The following is a 27,855-nucleotide window of genomic DNA, read 5'->3' as shown; positions in this document are numbered from 1 at the left end:
GGTGAAACACAGGTATGATGTAACACCTGGAGGCCGGCCTGGTGAAACACAGGTATGATGTAACACCTGGAGGCCGGCCTGGTGAAACACAGGTATGATGTAGAGCCTGGAGGCCGGCCTGGTGAAACACAGGTATGATGTAGAGCCTGGAGGCCGGCCTGGTGAAACACAGGTATGATGTAGAGCCTGGAGGCCGGCCTGGTGAAACACAGGTATGATGTAGAGCCTGGAGGCCGGCCTGGTGAAACACAGGTATGATGTAGAGCCTGGAGGCCGGCCTGGTGAAACACAGGTATGATGTAGAGCCTGGAGGCCGGCCTGGTGAAACACAGGTATGATGTAACACCTGGAGGCCGGCCTGGTGAAACACAGGTATGATGTAACACCTGGAGGCCGGCCTGGTGAAACACAGGTATGATGTAGAGCCTGGAGGCCGGCCTGGTGAAACACAGGTATGATGTAACACCTGGAGGCCGGCCTGGTGAAACACAGGTATGATGTAGAGCCTGGAGGCCGGCCTGGTGAAACACAGGTATGATGTAACACCTGGAGGCCGGCCTGGTGAAACACAGGTATGATGTAGAGCCTGGAGGCCGGCCTGGTGAAACACAGGTATGATGTAACACCTGGAGGCCGGCCTGGTGAAACACAGGTATGATGTAACACCTGGAGGCCGGCCTGGTGAAACACAGGTATGATGTAGAGCCTGGAGGCCGGCCTGGTGAAACACAGGTATGATGTAGTGCCCCCTGGAGGCCGGCCTGGTGAAACACAGGTATGATGTAACACCTGGAGGCCGGCCTGGTGAAACACAGGTATGATGTAGAGCCTGGAGGCCGGCCTGGTGAAACACAGGTATGATGTAGAGCCTGGAGGCCGGCCTGGTGAAACACAGGTATGATGTAACACCTGGAGGCCGGCCTGGTGAAACACAGGTATGATGTAGAGCCTGGAGGCCGGCCTGGTGAAACACAGGTATGATGTAGAGCCTGGAGGCCGGCCTGGTGAAACACAGGTATGATGTAACACCTGGAGGCCGGCCTGGTGAAACACAGGTATGATGTAACACCTGGAGGCCGGCCTGGTGAAACACAGGTATGATGTAGAGCCTGGAGGCCGGCCTGGTGAAACACAGGTATGATGTAACACCTGGAGGCCGGCCTGGTGAAACACAGGTATGATGTAGAGCCTGGAGGCCGGCCTGGTGAAACACAGGTATGATGTAGAGCCTGGAGGCCGGCCTGGTGAAACACAGGTATGATGTAACACCTGGAGGCCGGCCTGGTGAAACACAGGTATGATGTAACACCTGGAGGCCGGCCTGGTGAAACACAGGTATGATGTAACACCTGGAGGCCGGCCTGGTGAAACACAGGTATGATGTAACACCTGGAGGCCGGCCTGGTGAAACACAGGTATGATGTAACACCTGGAGGCCGGCCTGGTGAAACACAGGTATGATGTAGAGCCTGGAGGCCGGCCTGGTGAAACACAGGTATGATGTAGAGCCTGGAGGCCGGCCTGGTGAAACACAGGTATGATGTAACACCTGGAGGCCGGCCTGGTGAAGCACAGGTATGATGTAACACCTGGAGGCCGGCCTGGTGAAACACAGGTATGATGTAACACCTGGAGGCCGGCCTGGTGAAACACAGGTATGATGTAGAGCCTGGAGGCCGGCCTGGTGAAACACAGGTATGATGTAGAGCCTGGAGGCCGGCCTGGTGAAACACAGGTATGATGTAACACCTGGAGGCCGGCCTGGTGAAACACAGGTATGATGTAACACCTGGAGGCCGGCCTGGTGAAACACAGGAATGATGTAACACCTGGAGGCCGGCCTGGTGAAACACAGGTATGATGTAACACCTGGAGGCCGGCCTGGTGAAACACTGGTATGATGTAGAGCCTGGAGGCCGGCCTGGTGAAACACAGGTATGATGTAACACCTGGAGGCCGGCCTGGTGAAACACAGGTATGATGTAGAGCCTGGAGGCCGGCCTGGTGAAACACAGGTATGATGTAACACCTGGAGGCCGGCCTGGTGAAACACAGGTATGATGTAACACCTGGAGGCCGGCCTGGTGAAACACAGGTATGATGTAGAGCCTGGAGGCCGGCCTGGTGAAACACAGGTATGATGTAACACCTGGAGGCCGGCCTGGTGAAACACAGGTATGATGTAACACCTGGAGGCCGGCCTGGTGAAACACAGGTATGATGTAGTGCCTGGAGGCCGGCCTGGTGAAACACAGGTATGATGTAGAGCCTGGAGGCCGGCCTGGTGAAACACAGGTATGATGTAACATCTGGAGGCCGGCCTGGTGAAACACAGGTATGATGTAACACCTGGAGGCCGGCCTGGTGAAACACAGGTATGATGTAACACCTGGAGGCCGGCCTGGTGAAACACAGGTATGATGTAGAGCCTGGAGGCCGGCCTGGTGAAACACAGGTATGATGTAACACCTGGAGGCCGGCCTGGTGAAACACAGGTATGATGTAACACCTGGAGGCCGGCCTGGTAACACAGGTATGATGTAACACCTGGAGGCCGGCCTGGTGAAACACAGGTATGATGTAGAGCCTGGAGGCCGGCCTGGTGAAACACAGGTATGATGTAACACCTGGAGGCCGGCCTGGTGAAACACAGGTATGATGTAACACCTGGAGGCCGGCCTGGTGAAACACAGGTATGATGTAGAGCCTGGAGGCCGGCCTGGTGAAACACAGGTATGATGTAACACCTGGAGGCCGGCCTGGTGAAACACAGATATGATGTAACACCTGGAGGCCGGCCTGGTGAAACACAGGTATGATGTAGTGCCTGGAGGCCGGCCTGGTGAAACACAGGTATGATGTAGAGCCTGGAGGCCGGCCTGGTGAAACACAGGTATGATGTAACATCTGGATTGCGACCCCCTCTGCGTGCCCCCCTGTCTTCGGAGGTCTCGTAGTGGTGACCGGAGTGCCGGATGTCCCGCGATGATGTCGGGGAGTTCGCGACCCTCTCTGCGCCACCCCCCTTCCCCCTGTCTCCGGCTGTCCCTGAGCAACGACCGGAGTGTTGAATGTCCCGTGACTAAGACGGGGAGGACGTGACCCTCTTGCGCCGCCCCTGTGCCTCAAATAGATCCGCTATCAACTCTATCTTTAATCTTTCAAAATGTTCAGTTGCTATCGCTATTAGCTCTATCTTTAATTTTTCAAAATGTACAGTTGCTATTGCATGCACTCATCTGTGTTTCACCACACACATGCGTGCATGCTTACCAACTGTCCGTCTGCAACACTACTATCACCGACATCTAAGAAGGGAGATCCCCCCTTGAACGGCCCTTCTAAGGTTTCTCTCCTCCACATTGCCTGTGGAGCTTTTTTTTTCCCTATTGTTAGGTTTTAGTGAGTTTTTCCTTACCTTCGCGTGGGGTATGTCTGGGAGTGCTTGCATTCTTTCATTTATTTGCATTCATCTAAAAAATGTTTGGACCCTATGGTGTTCTTGTTCTGTTCTTGACTTATTGTTATGTTGTCTTCTTGACTTGTTTAAAGAAGACCTGTACGGCCCATGGGGACATTAACGTGTGTTGTCGGGCCCTATAAATAAATTTGATTTGATTTGATTTGATTTGGAGGCCGGCCTGGTGAAACACAGGTATGATGTAACACCTGGAGGCCGGCCTGGTGAAAAACAGGTATGATGTAACACCTGGAGGCCGGCCTGGTGAAACACAGGTATGATGTAGAGCCTGGAGGCCGGCCTGGTGAAACACAGGTATGATGTAACACCTGGAGGCCGGCCTGGTGAAACACAGGTATGATGTAACACCTGGAGGCCGGCCTGGTGAAACACAGGTATGATGTAACACCTGGAGGCCGGCCTGGTGAAACACAGGTATGATGTAGAGCCTGGAGGCCGGCCTGGTGAAACACAGGTATGATGTAGAGCCTGGAGGCCGGCCTGGTGAAACACAGGTATGATGTAGAGCCTGGAGGCCGGCCTGGTGAAACACAGGTATGATGTAGAGCCTGGAGGCCGGCCTGGTGAAACACAGGTATGATGTAACACCTGGAGGCCGGCCTGGTGAAACACAGGTATGATGTAACACCTGGAGGCCGGCCTGGTGAAACACAGGTATGATGTAACACCTGGAGGCCGGCCTGGTGAAACACAGGTATGATGTAACACCTGGAGGCCGGCCTGGTGAAACACAGGTATGATGTAACACCTGGAGGCCGGCCTGGTGAAACACAGGTATGATGTAGAGCCTGGAGGCCGGCCTGGTGAAACACAGGTATGATGTAACACCTGGAGGCCGGCCTGGTGAAGCACAGGTATGATGTAACACCTGGAGGCCGGCCTGGTGAAACACAGGTATGATGTAACACCTGGAGGCCGGCCTGGTGAAACACAGGTATGATGTAGAGCCTGGAGGCCGGCCTGGTGAAACACAGGTATGATGTAGAGCCTGGAGGCCGGCCTGGTGAAACACAGGTATGATGTAACACCTGGAGGCCGGCCTGGTGAAACACAGGTATGATGTAGAGCCTGGAGGCCGGCCTGGTGAAACACAGGTATGATGTAACACCTGGAGGCCGGCCTGGTGAAACACAGGTATGATGTAACACCTGGAGGCCGGCCTGGTGAAACACAGGTATGATGTAGAGCCTGGAGGCCGGCCTGGTGAAACACAGGTATGATGTAACACCTGGAGGCCGGCCTGGTGAAACACAGGTATGATGTAACACCTGGAGGCCGGCCTGGTGAAACACAGGTATGATGTAGTGCCTGGAGGCCGGCCTGGTGAAACACAGGTATGATGTAGAGCCTGGAGGCCGGCCTGGTGAAACACAGGTATGATGTAACATCTGGAGGCCGGCCTGGTGAAACACAGGTATGATGTAACACCTGGAGGCCGGCCTGGTGAAACACAGGTATGATGTAACACCTGGAGGCCGGCCTGGTGAAACACAGGTATGATGTAGAGCCTGGAGGCCGGCCTGGTGAAACACAGGTATGATGTAACACCTGGAGGCCGGCCTGGTGAAACACAGGTATGATGTAACACCTGGAGGCCGGCCTGGTGAAACACAGGTATGATGTAGAGCCTGGAGGCCGGCCTGGTGAAACACAGGTATGATGTAGAGCCTGGAGGCCGGCCTGGTGAAACACAGGTATGATGTAGAGCCTGGAGGCCGGCCTGGTGAAACACAGGTATGATGTAGAGCCTGGAGGCCGGCCTGGTGAAACACAGGTATGATGTAGAGCCTGGAGGCCGGCCTGGTGAAACACAGGTATGATGTAGAGCCTGGAGGCCGGCCTGGTGAAACACAGGTATGATGTAGAGCCTGGAGGCCGGCCTGGTGAAACACAGGTATGATGTAGAGCCTGGAGGCCGGCCTGGTGAAACACAGGTATGATGTAACACCTGGAGGCCGGCCTGGTGAAACACAGGTATGATGTAACACCTGGAGGCCGGCCTGGTGAAACACAGGTATGATGTAACACCTGGAGGCCGGCCTGGTGAAACACAGGTATGATGTAACACCTGGAGGCCGGCCTGGTGAAACACAGGTATGATGTAGAGCCTGGAGGCCGGCCTGGTGAAACACAGGTATGATGTAACACCTGGAGGCCGGCCTGGTGAAGCACAGGTATGATGTAACACCTGGAGGCCGGCCTGGTGAAACACAGGTATGATGTAACACCTGGAGGCCGGCCTGGTGAAACACAGGTATGATGTAGAGCCTGGAGGCCGGCCTGGTGAAACACAGGTATGATGTAGAGCCTGGAGGCCGGCCTGGTGAAACACAGGTATGATGTAACACCTGGAGGCCGGCCTGGTGAAACACAGGTATGATGTAGAGCCTGGAGGCCGGCCTGGTGAAACACAGGTATGATGTAACACCTGGAGGCCGGCCTGGTGAAACACAGGTATGATGTAACACCTGGAGGCCGGCCTGGTGAAACACAGGTATGATGTAGAGCCTGGAGGCCGGCCTGGTGAAACACAGGTATGATGTAACACCTGGAGGCCGGCCTGGTGAAACACAGGTATGATGTAACACCTGGAGGCCGGCCTGGTGAAACACAGGTATGATGTAGTGCCTGGAGGCCGGCCTGGTGAAACACAGGTATGATGTAGAGCCTGGAGGCCGGCCTGGTGAAACACAGGTATGATGTAACATCTGGAGGCCGGCCTGGTGAAACACAGGTATGATGTAACACCTGGAGGCCGGCCTGGTGAAACACAGGTATGATGTAACACCTGGAGGCCGGCCTGGTGAAACACAGGTATGATGTAGAGCCTGGAGGCCGGCCTGGTGAAACACAGGTATGATGTAACACCTGGAGGCCGGCCTGGTGAAACACAGGTATGATGTAACACCTGGAGGCCGGCCTGGTGAAACACAGGTATGATGTAGAGCCTGGAGGCCGGCCTGGTGAAACACAGGTATGATGTAGAGCCTGGAGGCCGGCCTGGTGAAACACAGGTATGATGTAGAGCCTGGAGGCCGGCCTGGTGAAACACAGGTATGATGTAGAGCCTGGAGGCCGGCCTGGTGAAACACAGGTATGATGTAGAGCCTGGAGGCCGGCCTGGTGAAACACAGGTATGATGTAGAGCCTGGAGGCCGGCCTGGTGAAACACAGGTATGATGTAACACCTGGAGGCCGGCCTGGTGAAACACAGGTATGATGTAGAGCCTGGAGGCCGGCCTGGTGAAACACAGGTATGATGTAACACCTGGAGGCCGGCCTGGTGAAACACAGGTATGATGTAGAGCCTGGAGGCCGGCCTGGTGAAACACAGGTATGATGTAACACCTGGAGGCCGGCCTGGTGAAACACAGGTATGATGTAACACCTGGAGGCCGGCCTGGTGAAACACAGGTATGATGTAGAGCCTGGAGGCCGGCCTGGTGAAACACAGGTATGATGTAGTGCCCCCTGGAGGCCGGCCTGGTGAAACACAGGTATGATGTAACACCTGGAGGCCGGCCTGGTGAAACACAGGTATGATGTAGAGCCTGGAGGCCGGCCTGGTGAAACACAGGTATGATGTAGAGCCTGGAGGCCGGCCTGGTGAAACACAGGTATGATGTAACACCTGGAGGCCGGCCTGGTGAAACACAGGTATGATGTAGAGCCTGGAGGCCGGCCTGGTGAAACACAGGTATGATGTAGAGCCTGGAGGCCGGCCTGGTGAAACACAGGTATGATGTACCACCTGGAGGCCGGCCTGGTGAAACACAGGTATGATGTAGAGCCTGGAGGCCGGCCTGGTGAAACACAGGTATGATGTAACACCTGGAGGCCGGCCTGGTGAAACACAGGTATGATGTAGAGCCTGGAGGCCGGCCTGGTGAAACACAGGTATGATGTAACACCTGGAGGCCGGCCTGGTGAAACACAGGTATGATGTAACACCTGGAGGCCGGCCTGGTGAAACACAGGTATGATGTAACACCTGGAGGCCGGCCTGGTGAAACACAGGTATGATGTAGAGCCTGGAGGCCGGCCTGGTGAAACACAGGTATGATGTAACACCTGGAGGCCGGCCTGGTGAAACACAGGTATGATGTAACACCTGGAGGCCGGCCTGGTGAAACACAGGTATGATGTAGAGCCTGGAGGCCGGCCTGGTGAAACACAGGTATGATGTAGAGCCTGGAGGCCGGCCTGGTGAAACACAGGTATGATGTAGAGCCTGGAGGCCGGCCTGGTGAAACACAGGTATGATGTAACACCTGGAGGCCGGCCTGGTGAAACACAGGTATGATGTAGAGCCTGGAGGCCGGCCTGGTGAAACACAGGTATGATGTAGAGCCTGGAGGCCGGCCTGGTGAAACACAGGTATGATGTAACACCTGGAGGCCGGCCTGGTGAAACACAGGTATGATGTAGAGCCTGGAGGCCGGCCTGGTGAAACACAGGTATGATGTAACACCTGGAGGCCGGCCTGGTGAAACACAGGTATGATGTAACACCTGGAGGCCGGCCTGGTGAAACACAGGTATGATGTAGTGCCTGGAGGCCGGCCTGGTGAAACACAGGTATGATGTAACACCTGGAGGCCGGCCTGGTGAAACACAGGTATGATGTAGAGCCTGGAGGCCGGCCTGGTGAAACACAGGTATGATGTAATACCTGGAGGCCGGCCTGGTGAAACACAGGTATGATGTAACACCTGGAGGCCGGCCTGGTGAAACACAGGTATGATGTAGAGCCTGGAGGCCGGCCTGGTGAAACACAGGTATGATGTAACACCTGGAGGCCGGCCTGGTGAAACACAGGTATGATGTAACACCTGGAGGCCGGCCTGGTGAAACACAGGTATGATGTAGAGCCTGGAGGCCGGCCTGGTGAAACACAGGTATGATGTAACACCTGGAGGCCGGCCTGGTGAAACACAGGTATGATGTAGAGCCTGGAGGCCGGCCTGGTGAAACACAGGTATGATGTAACACCTGGAGGCCGGCCTGGTGAAACACAGGTATGATGTAACACCTGGAGGCCGGCCTGGTGAAACACAGGTATGATGTAGAGCCTGGAGGCCGGCCTGGTGAAACACAGGTATGATGTAACACCTGGAGGCCGGCCTGGTGAAACACAGGTATGATGTAACACCTGGAGGCCGGCCTGGTGAAACACAGGTATGATGTAGTGCCTGGAGGCCGGCCTGGTGAAACACAGGTATGATGTAGAGCCTGGAGGCCGGCCTGGTGAAACACAGGTATGATGTAGAGCCTGGAGGCCGGCCTGGTGAAACACAGGTATGATGTAACACCTGGAGGCCGGCCTGGTGAAACACAGGTATGATGTAACACCTGGAGGCCGGCCTGGTGAAACACAGGTATGATGTAGAGCCTGGAGGCCGGCCTGGTGAAACACAGGTATGATGTAACACCTGGAGGCCGGCCTGGTGAAACACAGGTATGATGTAACACCTGGAGGCCGGCCTGGTGAAACACAGGTATGATGTAACACCTGGAGGCCGGCCTGGTGAAACACAGGTATGATGTAACACCTGGAGGCCGGCCTGGTGAAACACAGGTATGATGTAGAGCCTGGAGGCCGGCCTGGTGAAACACAGGTATGATGTAGAGCCTGGAGGCCGGCCTGGTGAAACACAGGTATGATGTAGAGCCTGGAGGCCGGCCTGGTGAAACACAGGTATGATGTAGAGCCTGGAGGCCGGCCTGGTGAAACACAGGTATGATGTAGAGCCTGGAGGCCGGCCTGGTGAAACACAGGTATGATGTAGAGCCTGGAGGCCGGCCTGGTGAAACACAGGTATGATGTAACACCTGGAGGCCGGCCTGGTGAAACACAGGTATGATGTAGAGCCTGGAGGCCGGCCTGGTGAAACACAGGTATGATGTAACACCTGGAGGCCGGCCTGGTGAAACACAGGTATGATGTAGAGCCTGGAGGCCGGCCTGGTGAAACACAGGTATGATGTAACACCTGGAGGCCGGCCTGGTGAAACACAGGTATGATGTAACACCTGGAGGCCGGCCTGGTGAAACACAGGTATGATGTAGAGCCTGGAGGCCGGCCTGGTGAAACACAGGTATGATGTAGTGCCCCCTGGAGGCCGGCCTGGTGAAACACAGGTATGATGTAACACCTGGAGGCCGGCCTGGTGAAACACAGGTATGATGTAGAGCCTGGAGGCCGGCCTGGTGAAACACAGGTATGATGTAGAGCCTGGAGGCCGGCCTGGTGAAACACAGGTATGATGTAACACCTGGAGGCCGGCCTGGTGAAACACAGGTATGATGTAGAGCCTGGAGGCCGGCCTGGTGAAACACAGGTATGATGTAGAGCCTGGAGGCCGGCCTGGTGAAACACAGGTATGATGTAACACCTGGAGGCCGGCCTGGTGAAACACAGGTATGATGTAACACCTGGAGGCCGGCCTGGTGAAACACAGGTATGATGTAGAGCCTGGAGGCCGGCCTGGTGAAACACAGGTATGATGTACCACCTGGAGGCCGGCCTGGTGAAACACCGGTATGATGTAGAGCCTGGAGGCCGGCCTGGTGAAACACAGGTATGATGTAACACCTGGAGGCCGGCCTGGTGAAACACAGGTATGATGTAGAGCCTGGAGGCCGGCCTGGTGAAACACAGGTATGATGTAACACCTGGAGGCCGGCCTGGTGAAACACAGGTATGATGTAACACCTGGAGGCCGGCCTGGTGAAACACAGGTATGATGTAACACCTGGAGGCCGGCCTGGTGAAACACAGGTATGATGTAGAGCCTGGAGGCCGGCCTGGTGAAACACAGGTATGATGTAACACCTGGAGGCCGGCCTGGTGAAACACAGGTATGATGTAACACCTGGAGGCCGGCCTGGTGAAACACAGGTATGATGTAACACCTGGAGGCCGGCCTGGTGAAACACAGGTATGATGTAGAGCCTGGAGGCCGGCCTGGTGAAACACAGGTATGATGTAGAGCCTGGAGGCCGGCCTGGTGAAACACAGGTATGATGTAGAGCCTGGAGGCCGGCCTGGTGAAACACAGGTATGATGTAACACCTGGAGGCCGGCCTGGTGAAACACAGGTATGATGTAGAGCCTGGAGGCCGGCCTGGTGAAACACAGGTATGATGTAGAGCCTGGAGGCCGGCCTGGTGAAACACAGGTATGATGTAGAGCCTGGAGGCCGGCCTGGTGAAACACAGGTATGATGTAACACCAGGAGGCCGGCCTGGTGAAACACAGGTATGATGTAGAGCCTGGAGGCCGGCCTGGTGAAACACAGGTATGATGTAACACCTGGAGGCCGGCCTGGTGAAACACAGGTATGATGTAACACCTGGAGGCCGGCCTGGTGAAACACAGGTATGATGTAGTGCCTGGAGGCTGGCCTGGTGAAACACAGGTATGATGTAACACCTGGAGGCCGGCCTGGTGAAACACAGGTATGATGTAGAGCCTGGAGGCCGGCCTGGTGAAACACAGGTATGATGTAACACCTGGAGGCCGGCCTGGTGAAACACAGGTATGATGTAACACCTGGAGGCCGGCCTGGTGAAACACAGGTATGATGTAGAGCCTGGAGGCCGGCCTGGTGAAACACAGGTGTGATGTAAAACCTGGAGGCCGGCCTGGTGAAACACAGGTATGATGTAACACCTGGAGGCCGGCCTGGTGAAACACAGGTATGATGTAGAGCCTGGAGGCCGGCCTGGTGAAACACAGGTATGATGTAACACCTGGAGGCCGGCCTGGTGAAACACAGGTATGATGTAGAGCCTGGAGGCCGGCCTGGTGAAACACAGGTATGATGTAACACCTGGAGGCCGGCCTGGTGAAACACAGGTATGATGTAACACCTGGAAGCCGGCCTGGTGAAACACAGGTATGATGTAGAGCCTGGAGGCCGGCCTGGTGAAACACAGGTATGATGTAACACCTGGAGGCCGGCCTGGTGAAACACAGGTATGATGTAACACCTGGAGGCCGGCCTGGTGAAACACAGGTATGATGTAACACCTGGAGGCCGGCCTGGTGAAACACAGGTATGATGTAACACCTGGAGGCCGGCCTGGTGAAACACAGGTATGATGTAACACCTGGAGGCCGGCCTGGTGAAACACAGGTATGATGTAGAGCCTGGAGGCCGGCCTGGTGAAACACAGGTATGATGTAACACCTGGAGGCCGGCCTGGTGAAACACAGGTATGATGTAGAGCCTGGAGGCCGGCCTGGTGAAACACAGGTATGATGTAGAGCCTGGAGGCCGGCCTGGTGAAACACAGGTATGATGTAACACCTGGAGGCCGGCCTGGTGAAACACAGGTATGATGTAACACCTGGAGGCCGGCCTTGTGAAACACAGGTATGATGTAGAGCCTGGAGGCCGGCCTGGTGAAACACAGGTATGATGTAGAGCCTGGAGGCCGGCCTGGTGAAACACAGGTATGATGTAACACCTGGAGGCCGGCCTGGTGAAACACAGGTATGATGTAGAGCCTGGAGGCCGGCCTGGTGAAACACAGGTATGATGTAACACCTGGAGGCCGGCCTGGTGAAACACAGGTATGATGTAACACCTGGAGGCCGGCCTGGTGAAACACAGGTATGATGTAACACCTGGAGGCCGGCCTGGTGAAACACAGGTATGATGTAGAGCCTGGAGGCCGGCCTGGTGAAACACAGGTATGATGTAGAGCCTGGAGGCCGGCCTGGTGAAACACAGGTATGATGTAGAGCCTGGAGGCCGGCCTGGTGAAACACAGGTATGATGTAACACCTGGAGGCCGGCCTGGTGAAACACAGGTATGATGTAACACCTGGAGGCCGGCCTGGCGAAACACAGGTATGATGTAGAGCCTGGAGGCCGGCCTGGTGAAACACAGGTATGATGTAACACCTGGAGGCCGGCCTGGTGAAACACAGGTATGATGTAACACCTGGAGGCCGGCCTGGTGAAACACAGGTATGATGTAGAGCCTGGAGGCCGGCCTGGTGAAACACAGGTATGATGTAACACCTGGAGGCCGGCCTGGTGAAACACAGGTATGATGTAGAGCCTGGAGGCCGGCCTGGTGAAACACAGGTATGATGTAACACCTGGAGGCCGGCCTGGTGAAACACAGGTATGATGTAGAGCCTGGAGGCCGGCCTGGTGAAACACAGGTATGATGTAACACCTGGAGGCCGGCCTGGTGAAACACAGGTATGATGTAACACCTGGAGGCCGGCCTGGTGAAACACAGGTATGATGTAGAGCCTGGAGGCCGGCCTGGTGAAACACAGGTATGATGTAGTGCCCCCTGGAGGCCGGCCTGGTGAAACACAGGTATGATGTAACACCTGGAGGCCGGCCTGGTGAAACACAGGTATGATGTAGAGCCTGGAGGCCGGCCTGGTGAAACACAGGTATGATGTAGAGCCTGGAGGCCGGCCTGGTGAAACACAGGTATGATGTAACACCTGGAGGCCGGCCTGGTGAAACACAGGTATGATGTAGAGCCTGGAGGCCGGCCTGGTGAAACACAGGTATGATGTAGAGCCCTGGAGGCCGGCCTGGTGAAACACAGGTATGATGTAACACCTGGAGGCCGGCCTGGTGAAACACAGGTATGATGTAACACCTGGAGGCCGGCCTGGTGAAACACAGGTATGATGTAGAGCCTGGAGGCCGGCCTGGTGAAACACAGGTATGATGTAACACCTGGAGGCCGGCCTGGTGAAACACAGGTATGATGTAGAGCACCTGGAGGCCGGCCTGGTGAAACACAGGTATGATGTAACACCTGGAGGCCGGCCTGGTGAAACACAGGTATGATGTAGAGCCTGGAGGCCGGCCTGGTGAAACACAGGTATGATGTAACACCTGGAGGCCGGCCTGGTGAAACACAGGTATGATGTAACACCTGGAGGCCGGCCTGGTGAAACACAGGTATGATGTAACACCTGGAGGCCGGCCTGGTGAAACACAGGTATGATGTAGAGCCTGGAGGCCGGCCTGGTGAAACACAGGTATGATGTAACACCTGGAGGCCGGCCTGGTGAAACACAGGTATGATGTAACACCTGGAGGCCGGCCTGGTGAAGACACAGGTATGATGTAACACCTGGAGGCCGGCCTGGTGAAACACAGGTATGATGTAGAGCCTGGAGGCCGGCCTGGTGAAACACAGGTATGATGTAGAGCCTGGAGGCCGGCCTGGTGAAACACAGGTATGATGTAGAGCCTGGAGGCCGGCCTGGTGAAACACAGGTATGATGTAACACCTGGAGGCCGGCCTGGTGAAACACAGGTATGATGTAGAGCCTGGAGGCCGGCCTGGTGAAACACAGGTATGATGTAGAGCCTGGAGGCCGGCCTGGTGAAACACAGGTATGATGTAGAGCCCTGGAGGCCGGCCTGGTGAAACACAGGTATGATGTAACACCTGGAGGCCGGCCTGGTGAAACACAGGTATGATGTAGAGCCTGGAGGCCGGCCTGGTGAAACACAGGTATGATGTAACACCTGGAGGCCGGCCTGGTGAAACACAGGTATGATGTAACACCTGGAGGCCGGCCTGGTGAAACACAGGTATGATGTAGAGCCTGGAGGCCTGGCCTGGTGAAACACAGGTATGATGTAACACCTGGAGGCCGGCCTGGTGAAACACAGGTATGATGTAGAGCCTGGAGGCCGGCCTGGTGAAACACAGGTATGATGTAACACCTGGAGGCCGGCCTGGTGAAACACAGGTATGATGTAACACCTGGGGAGAGGCCGGCCTGGTGAAACACAGGTATGATGTAGAGCCTGGAGGCCGGCCTGGTGAAACACAGGTGATGATGTAAAACCTGGAGGCCGGCCTGGTGAAACACAGGTATGATGTAACACCTGGAGGCCGGCCTGGTGAAACACAGGTATGATGTAGAGCCTGGAGGCCGGCCTGGTGAAACACAGGTATGATGTAACACCTGGAGGCCGGCCTGGTGAAACACAGGTATGATGTAGAGCCCTGGAGGCCGGCCTGGTGAAACACAGGTATGATGTAACACCTGGAGGCCGGCCTGGTGAAACACAGGTATGATGTAACACCTGGAAGCCGGCCTGGTGAAACACAGGTATGATGTAGAGCCTGGAGGCCGGCCTGGTGAAACACAGGTATGATGTAACACCTGGAGGCCGGCCTGGTGAAACACAGGTATGATGTAACACCTGGAGGCCGGCCTGGTGAAACACAGGTATGATGTAACACCTGGAGGCCGGCCTGGTGAAACACAGGTTATGATGTAACACCTGGAGGCCGGCCTGGTGAAACACAGGTATGATGTAACACCTGGAGGCCGGCCTGGTGAAACACAGGTATGATGTAGAGCCTGGAGGCCGGCCTGGTGAAACACAGGTATGATGTAACACCTGGAGGCCGGCCTGGTGAAACACAGGTATGATGTAGAGCCTGGAGGCCGGCCTGGTGAAACACAGGTATGATGTAGAGCCTGGAGGCCGGCCTGGTGAAACACAGGTATGATGTAACACCTGGAGGCCGGCCTGGTGAAACACAGGTATGATGTAACACCTGGAGGCCGGCCTTGTGAAACACAGGTATGATGTAGAGCCTGGAGGCCGGCCTGGTGAAACACAGGTATGATGTAGAGCCTGGAGGCCGGCCTGGTGAAACACAGGTATGATGTAACACCTGGAGGCCGGCCTGGTGAAACACAGGTATGATGTAGAGCCTGGAGGCCGGCCTGGTGAAACACAGGTATGATGTAACACCTGGAGGCCGGCCTGGTGAAACACAGGTATGATGTAACACCTGGAGGCCGGCCTGGTGAAACACAGGTATGATGTAACACCTGGAGGCCGGCCTGGTGAAACACAGGTATGATGTAGAGCCTGGAGGCCGGCCTGGTGAAACACAGGTATGATGTAGAGCCTGGAGGCCGGCCTGGTGAAACACAGGTATGATGTAGAGCCTGGAGGCCGGCCTGGTGAAACACAGGTATGATGTAACACCTGGAGGCCGGCCTGGTGAAACACAGGTATGATGTAACACCTGGAGGCCGGCCTGGTGAAACACAGGTATGATGTAACACCTGGAGGCCGGCCTGGTGAAACACAGGTATGATGTAACACCTGGAGGCCGGCCTGGTGAAACACAGGTATGATGTAGAGCCTGGAGGCCGGCCTGGTGAAACACAGGTATGATGTAGAGCCTGGAGGCCGGCCTGGTGAAACACAGGTATGATGTAGAGCCTGGAGGCCGGCCTGGTGAAACACAGGTATGATGTAACACCTGGAGGCCGGCCTGGTGAAACACAGTTATGATGTAACACCTGGAGGCCGGCCTGGCGAAACACAGGTATGATGTAGAGCCTGGAGGCCGGCCTGGTGAAACACAGGTATGATGTAACACCTGGAGGCCGGCCTGGTGAAACACAGGTATGATGTAACACCTGGAGGCCGGCCTGGTGAAACACAGGTATGATGTAACACCTGGAGGCCGGCCTGGTGAAACACAGGTATGATGTAACACCTGGAGGCCGGCCTGGTGAAACACAGGTATGATGTAACACCTGGAGGCCGGCCTGGTGAAACACAGGTATGATGTAGAGCCTGGAGGCCGGCCTGGTGAAACACAGGTATGATGTAGAGCCTGGAGGCCGGCCTGGTGAAACACAGGTATGATGTAGAGCCTGGAGGCCGGCCTGGTGAAACACAGGTATGATGTAACACCTGGAGGCCGGCCTGGTGAAACACAGGTATGATGTAACACCTGGAGGCCGGCCTGGTGAAACACAGGTATGATGTAGAGCCTGGAGGCCGGCCTGGTGAAACACAGGTATGATGTAGAGCCTGGAGGCCGGCCTGGTGAAACACAGGTATGATGTAACACCTGGAGGCCGGCCTGGTGAAACACAGGTATGATGTAGAGCCTGGAGGCCGGCCTGGTGAAACACAGGTATGATGTAGAGCCTGGAGGCCGGCCTGGTGAAACACAGGTATGATGTAACACCTGGAGGCCGGCCTGGTGAAACACAGGTATGATGTAACACCTGGAGGCCGGCCTGGTGAAACACAGGTATGATGTAACACCTGGAGGCCGGCCTGGTGAAACACAGGTATGATGTAGAGCCTGGAGGCCGGCCTGGTGAAACACAGGTATGATGTAGAGCCTGGAGGCCGGCCTGGTGAAACACAGGTATGATGTAACACCTGGAGGCCGGCCTGGTGAAACACAGGTATGATGTAGAGCCTGGAGGCCGGCCTGGTGAAACACAGGTATGATGTAACACCTGGAGGCCGGCCTGGTGAAACACAGGTATGATGTAACACCTGGAGGCCGGCCTGGTGAAACACAGGTATGATGTAGAGCCTGGAGGCCGGCCTGGTGAAACACAGGTATGATGTAACACCTGGAGGCCGGCCTGGTGAAACACAGGTATGATGTAACACCTGGAGGCCGGCCTGGTGAAACACAGGTATGATGTAACACCTGGAGGCCGGCCTGGTGAAACACAGGTATGATGTAACACCTGGAGGCCGGCCTGGTGAAACACAGGTATGATGTAACACCTGGAGGCCGGCCTGGTGAAACACAGGTATGATGTAGAGCCCTGGAGGCCGGCCTGGTGAAACACAGGTATGATGTAGAGCCTGGAGGCCGGCCTGGTGAAACACAGGTATGATGTAGAGCCTGGAGGCCGGCCTGGTGAAACACAGGTATGATGTAACCACCTGGAGGCCGGCCTGGTGAAACACAGGTATGATGTAACACCTGGAGGCCGGCCTGGTGAAACACAGGTATGATGTAACACCTGGAGGCCGGCCTGGTGAAACACAGGTATGATGTAGAGCCTGGAGGCCGGCCTGGTGAAACACAGGTATGATGTAGAGCCTGGAGGCCGGCCTGGTGAAACACAGGTATGATGTAGAGCCTGGAGGCCGGCCTGGTGAAACACAGGTATGATGTAACACCTGGAGGCCGGCCTGGTGAAACACAGGTATGATGTAACACCTGGAGGCCGGCCTGGTGAAACACAGGTATGATGTAGAGCCTGGAGGCCGGCCTGGTGAAACACAGGTATGATGTAACACCTGGAGGCCGGCCTGGTGAAACACAGGTATGATGTAACACCTGGAGGCCGGCCTGGTGAAACACAGGTATGATGTAACACCTGGAGGCCGGCCTGGTGAAACACAGGTATGATGTAACACCTGGAGGCCGGCCTGGTGAAACACAGGTATGATGTAACACCTGGAGGCCGGCCTGGTGAAACACCAGGTATGATGTAGAGCCTGGAGGCCGGCCTGGTGAAACAGGTATGATGTAGAGCCTGGAGGCCGGCCTGGTGAAACACAGGTATGATGTAGAGCCTGGAGGCCGGCCTGGTGAAACACAGGTATGATGTAACACCTGGAGGCCGGCCTGGTGAAACACAGGTATGATGTAGAGCCTGGAGGCCGGCCTGGTGAAACACAGGTATGATGTAACACCTGGAGGCCGGCCTGGTGAAACACAGGTATGATGTAACACCTGGAGGCCGGCCTGGTGAAACACAGGTAGGATGTAGAGCCTGGAGGCCGGCCTGGTGAAACACAGGTATGATGTAGAGCCTGGAGGCCGGCCTGGTGAAACACAGGTATGATGTAGAGCCTGGAGGCCGGCCTGGTGAAACACAGGTATGATGTAGAGCCTGGAGGCCGGCCTGGTGAAACACAGGTATGATGTAACACCTGGAGGCCGGCCTGGTGAAACACAGGTATGATGTAACACCTGGAGGCCGGCCTGGTGAAACACAGGTATGATGTAACACCTGGAGGCCGGCCTGGTGAAACACAGGTATGATGTAGAGCCTGGAGGCCGGCCTGGTGAAACACAGGTATGATGTAGAGCCTGGAGGCCGGCCTGGTGAAACACAGGTATGATGTAACACCTGGAGGCCGGCCTGGTGAAACACAGGTATGATGTAACACCTGGAGGCCGGCCTGGTGAAACACAGGTATGATGTAACACCTGGAGGCCGGCCTGGTGAAACACAGGTATGATGTAACACCTGGAGGCCGGCCTGGTGAAACACAGGTATGATGTAACACCTGGAGGCCGGCCTGGTGAAACACAGGTATGATGTAACACCTGGAGGCCGGCCTGGTGAAACACAGGTATGATGTAACACCTGGAGGCCGGCCTGGTGAAACACAGGTATGATGTAACACCTGGAGGCCGGCCTGGTGAAACACAGGTATGATGTAACACCTGGAGGCCGGCCTGGTGAAACACAGGTATGATGTAGAGCCTGGAGGCCGGCCTGGTGAAACACAGGTATGATGTAACACCTGGAGGCCGGCCTGGTGAAACACAGGTATGATGTAACACCTGGAGGCCGGCCTGGTGAAACACAGGTATGATGTAACACCTGGAGGCCGGCCTGGTGAAACACAGGTATGATGTAACACCTGGAGGCCGGCCTGGTGAAACACAGGTATGATGTAACACCTGGAGGCCGGCCTGGTGAAACACAGGTATGATGTAACACCTGGAGGCCGGCCTGGTGAAACACAGGTATGATGTAGAGCCTGGAGGCCGGCCTGGTGAAACACAGGTATGATGTAGAGCCTGGAGGCCGGCCTGGTGAAACACAGGTATGATGTAACACCTGGAGGCCGGCCTGGTGAAACACAGGTATGATGTAGAGCCTGGAGGCCGGCCTGGTGAAACACAGGTATGATGTAACACCTGGAGGCCGGCCTGGTGAAACACAGGTATGATGTAGAGCCTGGAGGCCGGCCTGGTGAAACACAGGTATGATGTAACACCTGGAGGCCGGCCTGGTGAAACACAGGTATGATGTAACACCTGGAGGCCGGCCTGGTGAAACACAGGTATGATGTAACACCTGGAGGCCGGCCTGGTGAAACACAGGTATGATGTAGAGCCTGGAGGCCGGCCTGGTGAAACACAGGTATGATGTAACACCTGGAGGCCGGCCTGGTGAAACACAGGTATGATGTAGAGCCTGGAGGCCGGCCTGGTGAAACACAGGTATGATGTAACACCTGGAGGCCGGCCTGGTGAAACACAGGTATGATGTAGAGCCTGGAGGCCAGCCTGGTGAAACACAGGTATGATGTAACACCTGGAGGCCGGCCTGGTGAAACACAGGTATGATGTAGAGCCTGGAGGCCGGCCTGGTGAAACACAGGTATGATGTAGAGCCTGGAGGCCGGCCTGGTGAAACACAGGTATGATGTAGTGCCCCTGGAGGCCGGCCTGGTGAAACACAGGTATGATGTAACACCCGGAGGCCGGCCCTGGTGAAACACAGGTATGATGTAACACCTGGAGGCCGGCCTGGTGAAACACAGGTATGATGTAGAGCCTGGAGGCCGGCCTGGTGAAACACAGGTATGATGTAACACCTGGAGGCCGGCCTGGTGAAACACAGGTATGATGTAACACCTGGAGGCCGGCCTGGTGAAACACAGGTATGATGTAACACCTGGAGGCCGGCCTGGTGAAACACAGGTATGATGTAACACCTGGAGGCCGGCCTGGTGAAACACAGGTATGATGTAACACCTGGAGGCCGGCCTGGTGAAACACAGGTATGATGTAGAGCCTGGAGGCCGGCCTGGTGAAACACAGGTATGATGTAGAGCCTGGAGGCCGGCCTGGTGAAACACAGGTATGATGTAACACCTGGAGGCCGGCCTGGTGAAACACAGGTATGATGTAGAGCCTGGAGGCCGGCCTGGTGAAACACGGGTATGATGTAGAGCCTGGAGGCCGGCCTGGTGAAACACAGGTATGATGTAGAGCCTGGAGGCCGGCCTGGTGAAACACAGGTATGATGTAACACCTGGAGGCCGGCCTGGTGAAACACAGGTATGATGTAGAGCCTGGAGGCCGGCCTGGTGAAACACAGGTATGATGTAACACCTGGAGGCCGGCCTGGTGAAACACAGGTATGAGGTAACACCTGGAGGCCGGCCTGGTGAAACACAGGTATGATGTAGAGCCTGGAGGCCGGCCTGGTGAAACACAGGTATGATGTAACACCTGGAGGCCGGCCTGGTGAAACACAGGTATGATGTAGAGCCTGGAGGCCGGCCTGGTGAAACACAGGTATGATGTAACACCTGGAGGCCGGCCCGGTGAAACACAGGTATGATGTAACACCTGGAGGCCGGCCTGGTGAAACACAGGTATGATGTAACACCTGGAGGCCGGCCTGGTGAAACACAGGTATGATATAACACCTGGAGGCCGGCCTGGTGAAACACAGGTATGATGTAACACCTGGAGGCCGGCCTGGTGAAACACAGGTATGATGTAGAGCCTGGAGGCCGGCCTGGTGAAACACAGGTATGATGTAACACCTGGAGGCCGGCCTGGTGCAACACAGGTATGATGTAGAGCCTGGAGGCCGGCCTGGTGAAACACATGTATGATGTAACACCTGGAGGCCGGCCTGGTGAAACACAGGTATGATGTAGAGCCTGGAGGCCGGCCTGGTGAAACACATGTATGATGTAGAGCCTGGAGGCCGGCCTGGTGAAACACAGGTATGATGTAGAGCCTGGAGGCCGGCCTGGTGAAACACAGGTATGATGTAGAGCCTGGAGGCCGGCCTGGTGAAACACAGGTATGATGTAACACCTGGAGGCCGGCCTGGTGAAACACAGGTATGATGTAACACCTGGAGGCCGGCCTGGTGAAACACAGGTATGATGTAACACCTGGAGGCCGGCCTGGTGAAACACAGGTATGATGTAACACCTGGAGGCCGGCCTGGTGAAACACAGGTATGATGTAGAGCCTGGAGGCCAGCCTGGTGAAACACAGGTATGATGTAACACCTGGAGGCCGGCCTGGTGAAACACAGGTATGATGTAGAGCCTGGAGGCCGGCCTGGTGAAACACAGGTATGATGTAGAGCCTGGAGGCCGGCCTGGTGAAACACAGGTATGATGTAGTGCCCCCTGGAGGCCGGCCTGGTGAAACACAGGTATGATGTAACACCTGGAGGCCGGCCTGGTGAAACACAGGTATGATGTAACACCTGGAGGCCGGCCTGGTGAAACACAGGTATGATGTAGAGCCTGGAGGCCGGCCTGGTGAAACACAGGTATGATGTAACACCTGGAGGCCGGCCTGGTGAAACACAGGTATGATGTAACACCTGGAGGCCGGCCTGGTGAAACACAGGTATGATGTAACACCTGGAGGCCGGCCTGGTGAAACACAGGTATGATGTAACACCTGGAGGCCGGCCTGGTGAAACACAGGTATGATGTAACACCTGGAGGCCGGCCTGGTGAAACACAGGTATGATGTAACACCTGGAGGCTGGCCTGGTGAAACACAGGTATGATGTAGAGCCTGGAGGCCGGCCTGGTGAAACACAGGTATGATGTAGAGCCTGGAGGCCGGCCTGGTGAAACACAGGTATGATGTAGAGCCTGGAGGCCGGCCTGGTGAAACACAGGTATGATGTAGAGCCTGGAGGCCGGCCTGGTGAAACACAGGTATGATGTAACACCTGGAGGCCGGCCTGGTGAAACACAGGTATGATGTAGAGCCTGGAGGCCGGCCTGGTGAAACACAGGTATGATGTAACACCTGGAGGCCGGCCTGGTGAAACACAGGTATGATGTAACACCTGGAGGCCGGCCTGGTGAAACACAGGTATGATGTAGAGCCTGGAGGCCGGCCTGGTGAAACACAGGTATGATGTAACACCTGGAGGCCGGCCTGGTGAAACACAGGTATGATGTAGAGCCTGGAGGCCGGCCTGGTGAAACACAGGTATGATGTAACACCTGGAGGCCGGCCCGGTGAAACACAGGTATGATGTAACACCTGGAGGCCGGCCTGGTGAAACACAGGTATGATGTAACACCTGGAGGCCGGCCTGGTGAAACACAGGTATGATGTAACACCTGGAGGCCGGCCTGGTGAAACACAGGTATGATGTAACACCTGGAGGCCGGCCTGGTGAAACACAGGTATGATGTAGAGCCTGGAGGCTGGCCTGGTGAAACACAGGTATGATGTAACACCTGGAGGCCGGCCTGGTGCAACACAGGTATGATGTAGAGCCTGGAGGCCGGCCTGGTGAAACACATGTATGATGTAACACCTGGAGGCCGGCCTGGTGAAACACAGGTATGATGTAGAGCCTGGAGGCCGGCCTGGTGAAACACAGGTATGATGTAACACCTGGAGGCCGGCCTGGTGAAACACAGGTATGATGTAACACCTGGAGGCCGGCCTGGTGAAACACATGTATGATGTAGAGCCTGGAGGCCGGCCTGGTGAAACACAGGTATGATGTAGAGCCTGGAGGCCGGCCTGGTGAAACACAGGTATGATGTAACACCTGGAGGCCGGCCAGGTGAAACACAGGTATGATGTAACACCTGGAGGCCGGCCTCGTGAAACACAGGTATGATGTAACACCTGGAGGCTGGCCTGGTGAAACACAGGTATGATGTAACACCTGGAGGCCGGCCTGGTGAAACACAGGTATGATGTAACACCTGGAGGCCGGCCTGGTGAAACACAGGTATGATGTAGAGCCTGGAGGCCGGCCTGGTGAAACACAGGTATGATGTAGAGCCTGGAGGCCGGCCTGGTGAAACACAGGTATGATGTAACACCTGGAGGCCGGCCTGGTGAAACACAGGTATGATGTAACACCTGGAGGCCGGCCTGGTGAAACACAGGTATGATGTAACACCTGGAGGCCGGCCTGGTGAAACACAGGTATGATGTAACACCTGGAGGCCGGCCTGGTGAAACACAGGTATGATGTAACACCTGGAGGCCGGCCTGGTGAAACACAGGTATGATGTAACACCTGGAGGCCGGCCTGGTGAAACACAGGTATGATGTAACACCTGGAGCCCGGCCTGGTGAAACACAGGTATGATGTAGAGCCTGGAGGCCGGCCTGGTGAAACACAGGTATGATGTAGAGCCTGGAGGCCGGCCTGGTGAAACACAGGTATGATGTAACACCTGGAGGCCGGCCTGGTAAAACACAGGTATGATGTAACACCTGGAGGCCGGCCTGGTGAAACACAGGTATGATGTAACACCTGGAGGCCGGCCTGGTGAAACACAGGTATGATGTAACACCTGGAGGCCGGCCTGGTGAAACACAGGTATGATGTAACACCTGGAGGCCGGCCTGGTGAAACACAGGTATGATGTAGAGCCTGGAGGCCGGCCTGGTGAAACACAGGTATGATGTAGAGCCTGGAGGCCGGCCTGGTGAAACACAGGTATGATGTAACACCTGGAGGCCGGCCTGGTGAAACACAGGTATGATGTAACACCTGGAGGCCGGCCTGGTGAAACACAGGTATGATGTAACACCTGGAGGCCGGCCTGGTGAAACACAGGTATGATGTAACACCTGGAGGCCGGCCTGGTGAAACACAGGTATGATGTAGAGCCTGGAGGCCGGCCTGGTGAAACACAGGTATGATGTAGAGCCTGGAGGCCGGCCTGGTGAAACACAGGTATGATGTAGAGCCTGGAGGCCGGCCTGGTGAAACACAGGTATGATGTAGAGCCTGGAGGCTGGCCTGGTGAAACACAGGTATGATGTAACACCTGGAGGCCGGCCTGGTGAAACACAGGTATGATGTAACACCTGGAGGCCGGCCTGGTGAAACACAGGTATGATGTAGAGCCTGGAGGCCGGCCTGGTGAAACACAGGTATGATGTAACACCTGGAGGCCGGCCTGGTGAAACACAGGTATGATGTAACACCTGGAGGCCGGCCTGGTGAAACACAGGTATGATGTAGAGCCTGGAGGCCGGCCTGGTGAAACACAGGTATGATGTAACACCTGGAGGCCGGCCTGGTGAAACACAGGTATGATGTAACACCTGGAGGCCGGCCTGGTGAAACACAGGTATGATGTAGTGCCCCTGGAGGCCGGCCTGGTGAAACACAGGTATGATGTAGAGCCTGGAGGCCGGCCTGGTGAAACACAGGTATGATGTAGTGCCCCCTGGAGGCCGGCCTGGTGAAACACAGGTATGATGTAACACCTGGAGGCCGGCCTGGTGAAACACAGGTATGATGTAACACCTGGAGGCCGGCCTGGTGAAACACAGGTATGATGTAACACCTGGAGGCCGGCCTGGTGAAACACAGGTATGATGTAACACCTGGAGGCCGGCCTGGTGAAACACAGGTATGATGTAACACCTGGAGGCCGGCCTGGTGAAACACAGGTATGATGTAGAGCCTGGAGGCCGGCCTGGTGAAACACAGGTATGATGTAACACCTGGAGGCCGGCCTGGTGAAACACAGGTATGATGTAACACCTGGAGGCCGGCCTGGTGAAACACAGGTATGATGTAACACCTGGAGGCCGACCTGGGGGCCGGCCTGGTGAAACACAGGTATGATGTAACACCTGGAGGCCGGCCTGGTGAAACACAGGTATGATGTAACACCTGGAGGCCGGCCTGGTGAAACACAGGTATGATGTAGAGCCTGGAGGCCGGCCTGGTGAAACACAGGTATGATGTAACACCTGGAGGCCGGCCTGGTGAAACACAGGTATGATGTAACACCTGGAGGCCGGCCTGGTGAAACACAGGTATGATGTAACACCTGGAGGCCGACCTGGGGGCCGGCCTGGTGAAACACAGGTATGATGTAACACCTGGAGGCCGGCCTGGTGAAACACAGGTATGATGTAACACCTGGAGGCCGGCCTGGTGAAACACAGGTATGATGTAACACCTGGAGGCCGGCCTGGTGAAACACAGGTATGATGTAACACCTGGAGGCCGACCTGGGGGCCGGCCTGGTGAAACACAGGTATGATGTAACACCTGGAGGCCGGCCTGGTGAAACACAGGTATGATGTAACACCTGGAGGCCGGCCTGGTGAAACACAGGTATGATGTAGAGCCTGGAGGCCGGCCTGGTGAAACACAGGTATGATGTAACACCTGGAGGCCGGCCTGGTGAAACACAGGTATGATGTAACACCTGGAGGCCGGCCTGGTGAAACACAGGTATGATGTAACACCTGGAGGCCGACCTGGGGCCGGCCTGGTGAAACACAGGTATGATGTAACACCTGGAGGCCGGCCTGGTGAAACACAGGTATGATGTAACACCTGGAGGCCGGCCTGGTGAAACACAGGTATGATGTAGAGCCTGGAGGCCGGCCTGGTGAAACACAGGTATGATGTACGAGCCTGGAGGCCGGCCTGGTGAAACACAGGTATGATGTAGAGCCTGGAGGCCGGCCTGGTGAAACACAGGTATGATGTAACACCTGGAGGCCGGCCTGGTGAAACACAGGTATGATGTAGAGCCTGGAGGCCGGCCTGGTGAAACACAGGTATGATGTAGAGCCTGGAGGCCGGCCTGGTGAAACACAGGTATGATGTAACACCTGGAGGCCGGCCTGGTGAAACACAGGTATGATGTAGAGCCTGGAGGCCGGCCTGGTGAAACACAGGTATGATGTAACACCTGGAGGCCGGCCTGGTGAAACACAGGTATGATGTAACACCTGGAGGCCGGCCTGGTGAAACACAGGTATGATGTAGAGCCTGGAGGCCGGCCTGGTGAAACACAGGTATGATGTAACACCTGGAGGCCGGCCTGGTGAAACACAGGTATGATGTAGAGCCTGGAGGCCGGCCTGGTGAAACACAGGTATGATGTAACACCTGGAGGCCGGCCTGGTGAAACACAGGTATGATGTAACACCTGGAGGCCGGCCTGGTGAAACACAGGTATGATGTAACACCTGGAGGCCGGCCTGGTGAAACACAGGTATGATGTAGAGCCTGGAGGCCGGCCTGGTGAAACACAGGTATGATGTAACACCTGGAGGCCGGCCTGGTGAAACACAGGTATGATGTAACACCTGGAGGCCGGCCTGGTGAAACACAGGTATGATGTAGAGCCTGGAGGCCGGCCTGGTGAAACACAGGTATGATGTAACACCTGGAGGCCGGCCTGGTGAAACACAGGTATGATGTAACACCTGGAGGCCGGCCTGGTGAAACACAGGTATGATGTAGAGCCTGCAGGCCGGCCTGGTGAAACACAGGTATGATGTAACACCTGGAGGCCGCCTGGTGAAACACAGGTATGATGTAACACCTGGAGGCCGGCCTGGTGAAACACAGGTATGATGTAGAGCCTGGAGGCCGGCCTGGTGAAACACAGGTATGATGTAACACCTGGAGGCCGGCCTGGTGAAACACAGGTATGATGTAACACCTGGAGGCCGGCCTGGTGAAACACAGGTATGATGTAACACCTGGAGGCCGGCCTGGTGAAACACAGGTATGATGTAGAGCCTGAGGCCGGCCTGGTGAAACACAGGTATGATGTAACACCTGGAGGCCGGCCTGGTGAAACACAGGTATGATGTAACACCTGGAGGCCGGCCTGGTGAAACACAGGTATGATGTAGAGCCTGGAGGCCGGCCTGGTGAAACACAGGTATGATGTAACACCTGGAGGCCGGCCTGGTGAAACACAGGTATGATGTAACACCTGGAGGCCGGCCTGGTGAAACACAGGTATGATGTAACACCTGGAGGCCGGCCTGGTGAAACACAGGTATGGTGAAACACAGGTATGATGTAACCCTGGAGGCCGGCCTGGTGAAACACAGGTATGATGTAACACCTGGAGGCCGCCTGGTGAAACACAGCACCTGGAGGCCGGCCTGGTGAAACACAGGTATGATGTAACACCTGGAGGCCGGCCTGGTGAAACACAGGTATGATGTAGAGCCTGGAGGCCGGCCTGGTGAAACACAGGTATGATGTAACACCTGGAGGCCGGCCTGGTGAAACACAGGTATGATGTAACACCTGGAGGCCGGCTGGTGAAACACAGGTATGATGTAACACCTGGAGGCCGGCCTGGTGAAACACAGGTATGATGTAGAGCCTGGAGGCCGGCCTGGTGAAACACAGGTATGATGTAACACCTGGAGGCCGGCCTGGTGAAACACAGGTATGATGTAACACCTGGAGGCCGGCCTGGTGAAACACAGGTATGATGTAACACCTGGAGGCCGGCCTGGTGAAACACAGGTATGATGTAACACCTGGAGGCCGGCCTGGTGAAACACAGGTATGATGTAACACCTGGAGGCCGGCCTGGTGAAACACAGGTATGATGTAACACCTGGAGGCCGGCCTGGTGAAACACAGGTATGATGTAGAGCCTGGAGGCCGGCCTGGTGAAACACAGGTATGATGTAGAGCCTGGAGGCCGGCCTGGTGAAACACAGGTATGATGTAACACCTGGAGGCCGGCCTGGTGAAACACAGGTATGATGTAACACCTGGAGGCCGGCCTGGTGAAACAC

This window comes from Notolepis coatsorum, assembly GCF_963971535.1.
Source record: "Notolepis coatsorum genome assembly, chromosome: 6".
Lineage (NCBI taxonomy): Eukaryota > Metazoa > Chordata > Actinopteri > Aulopiformes > Paralepididae > Notolepis > Notolepis coatsorum.
The sequence above is the reverse complement of the archived record's forward strand: the minus strand, read 5'-3'. Positions refer to the sequence as shown.